This window comes from Myotis myotis, unplaced genomic scaffold (genome assembly GCF_014108235.1).
Source record: "Myotis myotis isolate mMyoMyo1 unplaced genomic scaffold, mMyoMyo1.p scaffold_m19_p_2, whole genome shotgun sequence".
NCBI lineage: Eukaryota > Metazoa > Chordata > Mammalia > Chiroptera > Vespertilionidae > Myotis > Myotis myotis.
The window spans coordinates 123,732,700-123,748,681 of record NW_023416324.1 but is presented as its reverse complement, the minus strand read 5'-3'; the positions used below and the strand labels follow the sequence as shown (position 1 = coordinate 123,748,681).

General features: G+C 33.9%; 1 non-coding gene across 1 annotated transcript; it reads right to left on the bottom strand.

Moving 5' to 3' along the window:
• Positions 1–1,960: 1,960 nt before the first annotated feature.
• Positions 1,961–2,063, bottom strand: LOC118677885. The gene has a single exon (XR_004974604.1). It is a non-coding gene; the product is annotated as a U6 spliceosomal RNA (small nuclear RNA).
• Positions 2,064–15,982: the final 13,919 nt, after the last annotated feature.

Genomic DNA, 15,982 nt, shown 5'->3' with positions numbered 1-15,982 from the left:
TGATATTACCCATTAAATCTGCCTTCCAAATTATTGTGCCTACTTATTCCTCATGTAAAGATCTAGACTCCGTATTTGTAGGAAGCATATCAGGCTTGCACTAGTCATGTGGCAAAGTGAAACTTTTAAAAAATCAGGAATTCAAGATATTTATGACTTATTCTAGACTACCACTAACTAATTTGGTGACTTTGCATAAGAAATTTCAGTTCTTTGGGGGAGGCCTCTAATTCCTCAGCTGTGAAGCAAGGCTGTTGAACCAGGTCTCTTATAGATACAGGATTCTGAATGAGTTATGGACTAAACTGTATCCCCCAAAATCCATACCTTGAGTCTATAACCCCTAGCTCCTTGGAATGTGACTTTGGAGATAGGACATTTGAAAAAAAGACTAAGTTAAAATAACTTGTTAGAATGAGCCCTACCTCAATCTTAAGTCCTTGTAAGAAGAGGAAATTTGGATATACAAAGGACATCCAAGGATACACATGTGAGGACACAGTGAGCAGGCAGATCTTTGAGCCAAGGGGAGTTCTCAGAAGAAAACAGCCTGCCAACAGGACTTCTAGATTTTGGACTTCTGGACTTCTAGTCTACAGAGCTGTAAGAATACATTTCTGTCGTTTAAGCCACCAAGTCTAAGGTATTTTGTTGTGGCAGCTCTAGCAAACTGGTGCAAAGTAGAATCACAGAATAGTGTTTACAAAGCTATCCTACAAAAAATAACCTCATACCCATTCTGCTGAAAAGCACTCACTGGCTCAACAATTCTTTCAGCACTACATATACTGCTTTGAAATAGTAATGTATTGCTTCTTATTTCACAGTATTATTCTCTTTAATTCTCCCCAATGACTATTACAATATATTATACAGTCGTCAATAGTTTTTTTTAATTGATTGATTTTTTCCTACTCTACCACTATTTTTTCTTATCTGTAAAATGAGTTCCTTAAAACAAATGGCCTTATGCACCACAGGATTAATTTAACCACAGATATTTTCTCATTTCTCATGGCAAGTAAAGCCTAAGAATAGACAAATGACTACAAAGATATATAAGAAAGATTTTAAGTTTGTTATTTAAAATGCCTAAAGCAGAGAGCAAAAAATAGAGAAAAAATATGTATATTCCAGATCATTTACTGAAAGCTTGTTTTAGGATTAAGTCACTTAGAATATTTGACATCCTGTATCTAGCACCCACTACCTCCTATATTTTAGGATTTCTTGTCAGAGATGTTCCACTGCTACATCAATTCTCTTTTGTTTTTTCTACATAGAGTTAATGAGAGTTATGCATGCATGTCCTTATAGCTAATCATCTCTAGAATCCCTCATTGGAGTACATCTACTTTGCTTTCAGAACAGATCTGGTCTAGCCCATAATATCTGTAGTAAGTGTTGTCTATCACAAGACAAAATACAGATTTTTATACTAATTCACAATGGAATATACCTATTCTTTTCCTTTTTGGTTGCTTTTTTCATTCACAGCTTATGAATTTTAGTATTAAGATGCTAATAAGCTTTTTATTTTTAGTTCAAGTCATAGGCAGTCCATAAGATTTTGTAACAGTTTAAAAACACTTCAGCTAATTCTTAATGGATGTTTTCTTAAATTTTTTCAGAAATATTTGCCTTTACAATTATTTAAAAAGCCTAACAATTTGCCACAAATCAACAGATTTAAAACCAATCAATAAGTCAATGTTGGACAAATGATACCTAGAACAGTTGCAAAAATTCAGTATTAATATGGCATTTGGAACTGAATATTTTAAATAGGAAAGAATCAATAATTTTTTATGTACGTGGTCATTAATTTTCATATTAACTATCATTTTCATTGGATATAAGATTTATATAAAATTATTATGATTGTTATTATAATTATAAATGCATTATTTGATTTGAAATAGTCTTTTTAATCAATGTTTATTTTTGGTTTGTTTTCTTTTTAAATATGGAACGCTTCACAAATTTGAATGTCATCCTTGCCCAGAGGCCATGTTAATCTCGTATGGTTCCAATTTTAGTATATGTGCTGCCAAAGCAAGTACTGTAACCATAGTTGGATCATAGCATCAGCATCATCTGACAGCTGGTTAGAAATGCAGAATATTAGGCACCATCTCAGATGATCTGAATAAGAATCTTCATTTTTAATAAAGTTTCCAAGTCCTTATTCTGCACTTTCCTGTCTGAGAAGCAGTCAACAAAAGGATTTATTCTTGGCATTTAATAAATAGTCCTGATGGACATCTTAAGTTTTAAATATAGAATGATAGGAAGACTTTTAAGGAAAAATAATTTTAAAATTAATGCTAAAACAAAAAGAAGACTAATGTTTATTTGGATTAAATTTATTGCAAACATGTAATATCAAAAAGAGTGTTGTAATCTAATGTAAATATATAATACTGCATATTATTACTCTAAGACATAAAACATAGTTTCTTCAGTAAAATGAAGGGCAGCCAAAATTCTGTCTCTCTTGTATTTTGTATCTCCTCTCTCTCTCTCTCTCTCTCTCTCCCTCTCTCTCTGTCTCTGTCATACATACACAAAACAAAATTTCTGTCCTTCTATGACATTAATCTTGATTGCTTTAAAAATGTTATAAATTTTAAAATGTTATATAGCCTTGTAGCTATATTTATAATAGTACTTTTTCTTTTTCCCTTTCAGAAGTGATATCTTATAAGTTAATATGCTGGACATTTTTCAGATTTGAAAGTTTGAGAAAGGAAGTAAAAAGTGGGTTAGAGTTACTATTTATACTAAGCACGAATGAACATTCTTTGTCTTCCATATTCCTGGAAAGTTAAATGCCTGGTCATAAAAATGGTTGCCTTTTGCTTCGTTTTTATTTTATCTTTTTATGATAAAAATATATATCAGAATTTTTCAGTCTTATAAACTCTCTCTCTCTATAAGTATATACATACACACATATATAATCTATATACTCTATGTATACATATATATGCACACTAAATATATCTAAATATACAAACTAAATATATAATATATAGTAGAAATATTACTTTGTATGTATCTACATATACATATAATAAATATGTATATATATGTATATATATTCAAGAAAATTATCAGTAAACCAACATATTTGAAATTGAAATTTGCATCTAAAATGAAGCACTGTGAGATGTAATTAATTTTAATACAAAAAAGGGCAAAATTAAACATTATACTAAGATTATAATACTTTGGCCATTTGACTTTGCTCTTAAGTATGTGGGTTATTTCTGTTGCACTCACAACATTGAAAAGATACGGCATGGCAAGTTGTCATCAGGAACATCTGGGGAAGGAGAGATCCAAGGTCAATCAAGCAAGAAAAAAGTTAAACAGGCAAATTGGGCACAACTGTGATTGAGTGGCTGATCTAAGTGGCTGATTATAGTTTGCCTGCCTACTTAAACTTGCAGCTGTGCCTGAGCGAGTGGGTGGAACCACTGTGAAAAGGATGGCAGACTGTTTTTGAAGCTGGTTCTTTTCTCCACCTATGCAGGGCCTTTTTAAGTGGTCGCAAAAGGAAATGCCTGAACAAGGAATGCTAAGTAATGTCAGCAATGTAATAAGACCTGACACATCAGAGCTTTATCCTTTCATCATGATTGGGGTTCTATTCTTGTAATCACAAAAGCCAGGCTCATTTAAAATCCAAACTGTGGTCTTGTGTTTTACTTTACTTCTTTAAAAAAAAATTATATATATATATATATATTTTATTGATTTTTTTACAGAGAGGAAATGAGAGGGATAGAGAGTTAGAAACATCAATGAGAGAGAAACATCGATCAGCTGCCTCCTGCACACTCCCTACTGGGGATGTGCCCACAACCAAGGTACATGCCCTTGACCGGAATCGAACCTGGGACCCTTGAATCCGCAGGCTGATGCTCTATCCACTGAGCCAAACCGGTTAGGGCTACTTTACTTCTTTAACATGCCATATTCTCATAAAATTCTTTTCTTTTTTAAAAATTTTGTTTTTAATTTAAATTCTTTCTCACTCTAGATCATTTTGGATATGCTTAGAATTGCATGGATATATGGCTGGGTGGGCATAGTTGTATGCGTATGGCTGGGGAAGAGTGGGGTTGGGGAGAAATCGGTTAGCCAATTTTGCAATGTAAACATAGACTGTTAACATTGGATAGATAGACGTTAAAGGCTACTTGGTTCCCCTAGTCAAGGAAACATACTGAAATACATATATAATCCTCATATACATATTTGCCATAAGTAGTAATGGTCAAACCAGAACTAAATTCCAACTTCTTGCTTGCCTAATTTTTGTAATCTTTAAGAAGGGAGGGTAAGAAAGGAGGCTAGGTCTTAACTAATGTTAAGACTCTTTCTAGTCTCATTTTTTGATCCTGCAAATTTAATCAAGTTGTGACTCTCAACTAAAGAAGATGAAAGCTATTTTTTCCCTAATTACCAACCCTTTATCATATCACTTATTTTAAAAATTAATAATATCTTGTTTAATATATTCAACTTACTAATATGTCACTATCATCAATTCCTTTTGACAAATGAACCATTTACAACTAAAAGCTAAATTATTTGTCCAAGGTGTAGCAATTATAAGTAGCATATCAGTGATTTAAACCAAGGCCATTCTGTCAAACACAAAGCCCGTGCTTTTCCCATTAGATCAAGCTGCTTTGTCTGAGTGTCAGCCCGACTCACAAGAGAATGTGCGATAATGTGGAAGTGTGGTAAATGTCTTTGGACTTTTCATTGATGAATCCATTCATTCATTCCTTAAATATTCTATCAAGGATATGGAAAGGGCTGGGAAATGTTAAGTGTCACCACTTATATGAAGATACAAGAAAAATAGCCTGCCTTCAAGAAAGTTATCACCTAGTTAATTTCACTGGACATATTCTAGACTAGTAGTTATTAATTTGTCAGGATATCTTAAGGGATTGTCAAAATATAGCCAATGGGCCAAGTCCATCCTGCTACTTGTTTTTATTAAAAATTATTTTTCAAAAGTATTTATTGTGTATGATTGCTTTTGTGCTACAACAGCAGAGTTGAGTAGTTACTAGAAACATTATGAAAAATACAGCTGAAAATATTTACTATCTGGTCCCTTACAGAAAAAAACAACAACAAAACTGTGCCAAGCCCTTTGCCAGGTTATTTATTTATTTATTTATTTATTTATTTATTTATTCTCCAACTAGCTGTGTGAACTTACTTCTTGAAATAAAAAATAAATAAATAAAATTAGATGAATAGCTTGAATCACCCAGGACTGTGGAGTTAAAAAGAAATAATGCATTAACAATGACCAGGACATAACATACATGCTTAATAAATATTATTTCCTTTACCTGTCACCCGAAATCAGAGCCACCAAAGAAATAATGGAATTAAACAAGAATAGTGGCCTGCTGTCATCTATCTATCTATCTATCTATCTATCTATCTATCTATCTATCTATTATCTATCTACCTATCTATCATCTATATATATAATCTCTCCTTTTATGTATCATCTATTAAATTATAATATATATGTCAGGAAACTGTTCTCAAATCTGTAATAGCAAATGCACAAATTAGATACAGTGTAGCTGCTCTGACAAAACCAGTCACACGAGCACTCTCAAGGCTGAAGCTCAATGGCCAAAGCAAGTCACATGGCTTGTCAGGCTAGCAGAGCTTTCTCTACAAGATTCCATGGAAACATGTGTGGGTTCAGTGGAGGACTGGAGCTGTGAATGTAATGAATTTACCACAAGTAACTCAATATAGGTCCATAAATTGGTTTACAGACCTTCGCTGACACTTACTCAAGATGATGGAATAAGAATACATACTCACATATCATATCCTGGTTCTGTCACTTAATATCTTAATAATTAACCTCTCTATGTCTCAGTTATCATTTTTATAAAACCAACATAATAATATTCTCCTCCTCTAGGGTTATTATCAATATTACATTAGTTAATATATGTAAAATGCTTATATCAGTGCCTGATACTTAGCAAGCACTACACAAGTGCTAGAAATTACTAAATATTATTATCTACACTAATAAAAGACAATGATGTTAATTGACTGTACCTTCGCTACATACATCAGCCAATCAGAAGAGTATGCAAATTAACCCAACAAAGATGGCCGTTAAATTTTCATACTGCAGGCGGGGCAGCACAGTGTGCTCTGCCTGCCCCGCAGCCTGCCAGGCCTGTTGTCCATGTGCACGGCCCAGTGGCCAGCAGGGTGGGCGAGGCAGATTGCGATGCACCCGTCCTGCACCCCGCCCCACTGCCCGCTGGGCCTGCTGTCCGTATGTGTGGCCCAGCAGCCGGCAGGCCTGCCATTTGCGGCCAGCGGCGGGGCAGGGCGGCATGGCAGAGGGCCTGCCATCTGTGACCCGAGGAGTGGGACTAAGCCAGCAGGTGGTTATCTCTGGAGGGGTCCCAGACTGTGAGAGGGCACAGGTCGGGCTGAGGGACACCTCTCCCGCCCCACCCCCCCGCCAGTGCACAAATTTTTGTGCACCGGGCCTCTAGTTAATATAATAATTGTGTATTAGGCATGCATCATCAGTTTCTACAGGCACCATTAAAATCATTTAAAATTTTTTCTATTATCACTAATTCAATACATTCCTTTCAATAGTCACAGAAGTGATACAATACTGTTTTCCTGGTCTTCAAAATACCATTTTATTACTAATCCTTTATGTAGTTAGATAATATGTAACATTATTCTTTGAATTATGATAGCTACAATAAAAATGTTTGCATTTGACAATCTGTTCACTACATAAAATAAATACACCCATGAGTCTTTTTATAACATTTTAACTTTTAGAAAGTTTGTCCAAATGTGTGCTATACTACTATAAAATAAATTTTAGTGCTGTTTTATGAATTTTAGTAAAATACTTTTAAAAAATAAAATAGAAGAATTTCATATACATATTTATTATAAATTTGATTCATCCTACAAATTTTATGTATTTGATTCCAGTTTTGAGACATAGAACCCTACTTATTGATATTTTATATAACTTAAAATGTTAAATTTTATTTATAAGTCTTAACATTCAGAGAAAAAATTATGTATTTATTTTCTTGGTTAATAAATAAAAGTATTAATAGCTATTACTAATTTTAGCAAGTAATTCTCAAATAATTGTTTTTTGCTTTCTGATATCTAGTTTATGGATTATTCTAGAATCTGATTAAACCTCTCACACACTTTTAAAATGTCCCCTTATCTATCCCATCAACCAAAATTGTACCCCTTATTCACAATACTCAGAATTATTTAGTATGTGCAATAACCTAATAAATGAATTATCTGAGCAGTGAGTATAAGAAATCTTGCAGTGGGAGCATACAATATTTGAAGAATTTTGCTATGCAATAATGCATGACTATAGAATTTTGTAGTTTGAACAAATCATCACATTAACAGAGCACTTATTTCAATCTGCAGATTAATACTAAGAATGCTTTTAGAAAATATAGAAATATAAGATACAGAAAAATATCTATTATATTAAATTTTACTCTTGGTTTTCAAATTTAACAAAAAAGAAAAACGCATATACAGCATGTTTAGCAAGTTCCAATATGTCATGGAAACCAGTACAGCCTGTTTTGAAGTACTTGGTATGAGAAGCAAAGAAAGTGTGTCTCAGAGGCAGCTTCTGTGACTTGATATGGGGATTATATGCCATCTCTCCAAAGGCAAAAAAAAAAAAAATCTGACAAACACTATTTTGCAACCTCTTCTCAAAGACTACAGTGAAAAAAAGTTACTTTCAAACTTTCAAAGTCCCAGATTCAATTAAAAATAAAACAGAGCAGTTCCCTAGAGCTAAGAAGTGTCCATTATTGAGCTTGAACATCAACAAAAAAAGAAACTGCCAGAAGAATCAGAATAGGGATATGGAAACCAGCTTGAAAAATGTTTAGAATTTTACAACAAATACATTACTTGAGAGAACTAGTTTTCTCTTATAACCATTTATTTGAGTTACTATCTCTAGAAGGAATGCTTAAAGGATATTAAACAATTAATAATATGCCTTTTCTTTCTATTTCTGATTCTTTCTTTCATCTTACTTTTTGCCAAAATTTTATTGTGTTTAAAGTGGTATGTCAAGTAAACTTTTCACAATGGCAAAATCCTTGGACATATTTTTCTTCCTAATTTGTTTGATTTCCTAAATTAGTTCATATAGTCGTCTGTTTTATATATTCTCTTTATTCTGGTTATTCTAAAATATGTATCAGATAAAACATCTCAACTCCATATTTGACTATCAACATGAGTACCCAATAGCTTTTGCAAATTAACTAGTACAAAAACAAATTCATGGCTGCAACTTTAGTGTTTTCACTGGCCTACATTGGCAAGCACCAGTAGATAGATTCCAAATGCTAACATCATATTTGACTCCACTTTTTACCTCATATCACATATGACAGAGATGATTAAATTTCCACTAATGCTACATTTGTCACTTTGCACAGAAGAGTTATAGGAAAGTGATTGCCCAAAGAGCAAATGTATTTTCCAGCCCCTGTGCATATAACTTGGGGCACAGTGTCTCATTTTCATTAGTGGAAAGTGATATGTTTTGCTTTCTTGAGCAACACGGTTAAGAAATGAGTGTGCTTTTCACATTCTTTCTTTCTCCATCAGCGGGCTGGACAGCAATGCCTGGGCAACCCTGGAAGCCACATGATGAGGTCAGCAGGATCTCTATTGCCTTGGTTTCCTGACTGACTGTGGGAGAAGTACTGCCACCACCACCATCATCATCACTCACACACTGACCAGAAACATCCATATTATCCATATTGGACTGTTGGAGAGTGAAATGAAACTTCAGTTGTTCTAAGCCACAATGGAGTATGTTTCTTACAACTGCTAGTGTTAGAATAACCAGCACACTTCATATATAATCTAACAGCAAATCCTTCAAAATAAATCCCAAATCCAGACACCTCTCTCCACTTTTGGTGCCATGATAATGGCACAATAGCTCAAGCCATCATCAAATTTCAGCTGAATTATTGCAATAGTCTACTAACTTGCCTCTCTCTCTCTCTCTCTCTCTCTCTCTCTCTCTCTCTCTCTCTCTCTCTCTCTCTCTCTCTCTCTCTCTCTCCCTCTCTCTCTTACTTTTTCCTGCTTTTATCATGTATCCATTCATTATCTAAAGTGGGTTCTTTTAAAACAGAAATATGCTCATGTAACATTCCTTTACAAAATAGTTCAGTGGACTTCTAGTACATTTAGAATGAAATCCCAAACCCTCACATGATGTCAAGACCCTTTGTGGCTGGAGCCCAGGTACATGTACAGTATCACCCCTTTCATTTCCACTCTCTTCTAGCTAAACCTCTAACAGGTCACACAGTGCTTACTCCAGATTTTTGTATTTATTAAGCCCTCTTCCCTGAACATTCTCCCTTCAGATATCTAGATAATTTTTTCCCTCACTTCACTCATGTCACAGCTCCAATTTCCCTTCATTAGAAAGTAATCCAGTGATGATGGCACCAATCTCCTCTTAGGCAGCATTTATTTTCTTTAGTAATATTTTTTACCAAATAATACATATTTACTTGCTTATTTACTTTTTTTCTATTTACCCCAGTAAAACATGAGAAGTATACAACCCCTGCCTTTGAAAAGATCTCCTAAGAATACCAAATGACATAGTTGTCAGGCTACAGAGAATGGATGTTTTCATAGAAAACTACTAATCTCTGCTCCATTTGTTGAATAAAAGAACAAGTCAAAGATGAATTAATACAGCGCTAAATATGTTGCAGAGCACATTGGATTGAAATTAACTAAACAGTGAAATTAATTAATTGAATTAATATTTTCTGCCTAAGACTCAAAATATTTATCTTCAGAGATTTTCTTTAACTTTCATAACCTAATGTTTGTATCATCTCCATAAATGCTCTCAGATAAAAATGTTTAGATCAACTCTTAATAATTTGAATCATAGTCTTCTTTAACATGTCAGGTTTTGTTTTGTTTTATTTTTAATATATTTTTATTTATTTCAGAGAAGAAGAGAGAGAGAGAGAGAAACATCAATGATGAAAGAGAATCATTGATCGGCTGCCTCCTGCATGCTCCTTATTGGAATTGAGCCTATAAATCTGTCATGTGTGCTGACCGGGAATAGAACCATGACTTCCAGGTTTATAGGCCAATGCTAAACCACTGAGCCACGCTGGCTGGGCAATAGGTCAGGTTTTTAAGTGAATAAAATAAGAGAAAATAAAATGTTGGTAATTTTGACCATATCTTTATGCTTATTTATTGTTTTAATGTTTTTTCATGATTCACAAGATAATATAAAATCATATGATCATATCAATACATGCAGAAAAAGCTTTTGACAAAATCCTACAACCATTTATAATAAAAATTATCATAAAACTAAGATTAGGCGAGAACTTCCTCATTGATAAAGCATACCCACAAAAGCCTGTAGGTAGATTCATAATTTAATGGGAGAAACTAGATGTTTTCTTGCTAAGATTAAGAACAAAGCAATAATGTCTGCTCTCACCACTCATATTTAACACAATCCTGAAGTTCTAGCTGATGTAAAAATAAAAAAAAGGAAATGTAATAAAAGGTATACAAATTTGGAAGGGAGAAATTAAACTGTATTTGTAGACAACATGATTTGTCTATGCATAAAATCCAAAATTATTGATAATAAACTCTCCTGAAACTAATAATAATTATGGCAATGTTACAGCATACATGGTTAATACACAAAGGTCAATTGTTTTATTATATTCTAGTGGTGAATAACTGGAATTTTAATTTAAAAACATAATACTATTGAAATTATCACAAAAAAATAAATACTTAGGTATAAATCTAACAATATATGTATGCAATTTCTATTAGAAATCTACAAATTCTGATAACAGAAATAACATAGGATCTAAATATACAAAGATATATTCTATGTTCATAGATGGAAAGATTCAAGTAAAATTAAAGCACAATCCATGATAAATAGTTGATGATAGACTTCATTAAAATTAAAATAATTTATTCTGTGAAAGATAGTTAAAATAATTAAAAGATAAGGGTTAGGGGAAAATCTTTGCAAAACACATATTTGGTAAAGTACTGGTATCCAAAATAAACAAAGAACTCTTAAAACTCAACAATTAGAAAACAAACAACCAAATTTAACAAAGGGCACAGGATCTAAGCAAACACCTCATCAAAGAAGTTATATAGCCCTAACCGGTTTGGCTCAGTGGATAGAGTGTCGTCCTGCAGACTTAAGGGTCCCAGGTTCGATTCTGGTCAAGAGCATGTATCTTGGTTGTGGGCACATACCCAGTAGGGAGTGTGCAGGAGGCAGCTGATCTATGTTTCTCTCATTGATGTTTCTAACTCTCTATCCCTCTCCCTTCGTCTCTGTAAAAATCAATAAAATATAAAAAAAAGAAGTTATATAAATGACAGGTTCTTATTAAACTTTGCTCAATACCATATGTCTTTAGGGAATTAAAAATTAATACAACAATTAATAAACACTTATTAAAATGGCTAAAATTCAAGGCACTGACAACATCAAGTGCTGGCAAGGAGGTAGAGCAATAGGAACTCTCATTCACTGCTGGTGGGAATACAAATTAATACAGCCATTTTGGAAGACAGTTTAGTAGTTTCACACAAAACTAAATATATCCCAAAAATATGATCCAACAACTGTGATCCTTGGTATTGACAAAATTAAGTTGAAAACTTTTGTTTACACAAAAACCTGCACACATGTTTATGGCAGCTTTATGTGTAACTAGAGGCCTGGGGCATGAAATTCGTGCACTGGGGAGGGGGTGTCCCTCAGTCCAGCCTGCACCCTCTCCAATCTGGGATCCCTCTCACAATCCAGGACTGCTGGCTCCCAACCGCTCACTTGCCTGCCTGTCTTCCCCTAACCGCTTCTGCCTGCCAGCTGATCACCCCCTAACCACTCCCCTGCCAGCCTGATCGACACCTAACTGCTTCCCTGCCAGCCTGGTCACCCCTAATTTCCCTCCCTTGCCAGCCCAGTCACCCCTAACTTCCCTCCCCTGCTAGCCTGGTCATCCCTAACTGCCCTCTCCTGCTGGCCTGATAAGCCCTAACTTCCTTCCCTTGCCAGCCTGGTTGCCCTTAACTGCCCTCCCCTGACAGCCTGGCCACCCTTAACTGCCCTCCCCTGCTGGCCCTATAACCCCTAACTGCCTTCCCTTGCCAACCTGGTCACCCCTAACTGCCTTCCCCTGCAGGCCTGGTCCCCCCCTCTGGGCATCTTGTGTCCACATGGGGGTGGCCATCTATGACCACATGGGGTGGTCATCTTGTGTGTTGGAGTGATGGTCAATTTGTGTATTACCTCTTTATTATATAGGATAGCCAAAACATGGAAGCACCATGTAATTTCTTCAATATGTGAGTGGATAAACAAACTGTAGTACATCCATGCAATGGAATACAATTCTTTAATAAGCAGAAATGAGCTATCAACCTACTAAAGACATGGAGAGAACTTAAGTGTATGTTGATAAGTGAATCAAGTCAATCTTAAAAGTCTACATAATGTATGAGTTCAACTATATGACCTTGTGAATAGGCAAAACTATGGAAATAGTAATTAAATCAATGAATGATAAGGGTTTAAAAAGAAGGAACGGTGGAGCACAGGTAATTTTTAGAGCTGTGAAATTATTCTGTGTGGATAAACAGTGGTGAATACATGTCATTATATTTTTTCAAAATCCATGTGATTACAAGACAGACTAAAGCCTAATGTAAACTATGGACTTTAGTTAATAATGGTGTATCAATATTGATTATCAATTGCAATAAATGCACCACATATTTTCCTCTTTAATACAAAACAAGGCAGTAGGACAAAATTTCTTTTACTAATTATGTTTTATAATGGGTTCCTCCTATTCAGCACCATTAACTATTAATAACTAAAACCCCGTTTTTAATTTTATTACCCTATTTTCTGGTCTTTTGCCCCTGATGTTTACACACACACACACACACACACACACACACACACACACACACACACACACAGTTTAACATGTCTAGATTACCATGTAATGCTTGATAAATTGTGAAGTTTTCACTAGGGACTGAAAATTGATTAAAATAAAAGATGCAAGTTAAGTAAACATGCTTCAATTTAGATGTTAAATTAGCATTAATTAATCTGCTTATATGAAACATAAAAGATACATTAATATGTGTATTTTCCCCAAATGCACACCTGTTATGTATATATGTATTTGAGGATATGTGACTATTTCAGAGTATGATCACTCCAGGTCCCTTCATGCTGTCTCAAAGGGTAAGAGTTCCTTCATTTTTATTACTGCATAGTATTGTATAGTGTAAATGTAGCACAGCTTTTTTATCCATTCATTTATTGATGGGCACTTGGGCTGTTTCAAGATGTTGGCTATTGTAAATTGTGCTGCTATGAATATAGGGGTGCATATATTCTTTCTGATTGGTGTTTCAGTTTTCATAGGATATATTTCTAGAAGTGGGATCACTGGGCCAAATGGCAGTTCCATATTTAATATTTTAGGAAACTCCATACTGTTTTCCATAATAGCTGCACCAATCTGCATTCCCACCAGCAGTGTACTAGGGTTCCAATTCATAAGTTACTTTAAAGAAAAGGAATTGGTCCAGGTACCTCATTGCAAACAGCCCAATTTTCTCTATTGTCTATGGTAGAAAAGGCTTATATTTAATTATTTTCTTGAAACTAGATTAACTCATTTAAATAATCTAAACTTATTTTTACTACCTTAATGTAAGTAGATACCAATTTCACAAATTAGTCAAAGTTTCTTAAAATATATTTTTATTCTGTTTTTAACCATTATTTCTATTGGACAATTTCTTGCAATGTCAATTTCATGAACTAAATATCAAATAATACAAAAATGTTGATAAAAGTAAGTACACAAAAATATTCTGAAATGGTCACATATCTATATATATATAGATAGATACACACACACACACACATATATACATATATATATATTTAACAGGTGTGCATGTAGGGAAAATATACATATTAATGTGTCTTTTATGTTTCATATAAGCAGCCTCATTAATGCCACTTTATCATCTAAATTGAAACGTGTTTACTTAATTTGCATCTTTTATTTTAATAAGCTTTCAGTCCCTAGTGAAAACCTCACAATTTACCAAGCATTACTAATCTTTCTTGTTTCTTCTCAAGTTGAAGCAAAGCAATTATACCAGCTTATTAAAAAAAAAAAAGACTAAAAAATTATTCTGTCATTTAGTGGGCATCTACTACGGTATTCAATTTAAAACTATTAATAGTCATGATTTCTAAGAGGCTTCTTACAATTTTCCTTGATTTTTAATGTTGTGTTAAAATTTCATTAATTATTATGTACAATATACAACCTATTTTTGCTTAACCCAGAAAAAAATTATTACATTATGATAGTGTATATTAGACCACTCTTTCAAATTTAAATGAATTGTAACCATCCTCATAATGAGGTCAAACTTTGAAAACAAATTTGGGCTAAGAATTTTTTTTTAAAGATGTAAAGTAAATGCAGTAAAACAAATGTGTCTAAAATCAACTCAATTTTAAAATAATTGCCCTGTATCTAGTAACACCTTTAAATAAGGAATTCCACCTTTGGTTTCATTCTAAATTAGGCCTTACTTCATGTAAGACTTCAAATGAATAAGTTGATAAATGGAAACTATCTTGTTTTTCTTCATTTATTTTGTATATTACATTTAATGTTTTTGATATTATTTATAATTTAAGAGTAAAGAATCAGAGTGTGATCATTTATCTCTTTATTCTAAACAAATTAAATTCATTTATTTTAAATCATAACACTACTTTTTAAAAATATTATTGATCTCAATTTGATAATCAGGTGTAATATCAAACAGATAACTAGAAGTAATATTGAAAAGTAATTAAATTCACAGCAATATATAAAATGTCATGAATTCCTTTCTAGAAGTTTTGACAATTCACTATCATAACCTTATCTATTAAGCAAGAAATAAAAAAAGTCAGTATATAGAAGATCAGCTTCCACCTTATTCTCCTAGGTTTAGAGGTTTTTATCAAAGTTTCTGATGATCCACAAATCACCTTTACCTTTGAGAATGGGACTCTGAAAAGCAGATGCTGTTCACCTGCACGAGTGGGACTGATTGTCTGGAAAGTACAGGACAGGTTGCTCGTGATCTTGGAGCCCAACAGGAAAACAGTGGCGATTCACTTCACCATGTAGAATTCAGTCTCAGTGAGGTGTCCACAATCAGCCTGCTGCCCCCAGTCCCTATTTCCTCTGACTCAGACTTCCCACTGAGGCTAAAACCCCTGGGTCCTTTGGAGTAAGGAGTGGAGAATATTTTCCTGGCTGTGAGGAGTATAGTAGGAACCCAGGGCTCCTCCAACATATATGACTTTTAACCAGTCCTTCAATTTCATCAACACTCCCTCCCCCTTCCTCACTTCATACATCCACCAACCATAGGAGGTATGTTATGTTTTAGATATTATAATCTTTTCTCGATACCACAGCATAAATGGGTTTGTATATTGACTTTTCTAACCTACAACTCCTACTTGATGCTTGGACTCCTACTTGACGCTTGCTATCCAGTTGAAATCCCTCATCAGATTTCATCTTTTCATGTAGCCTACAGCTTGTTCCTTCTGGGTTAATAATGTAAAAATGTCTCTATTTTCCATATTGGGTAGTTGGGGAGTTAGAATGAAGTAAAGGTAAATTTGTGTGTTCAGACTATGTTTATCCAGAATTCTCAAATAATATACTTGAATATATAAATTAAATATTTGATAATACACTGAGTG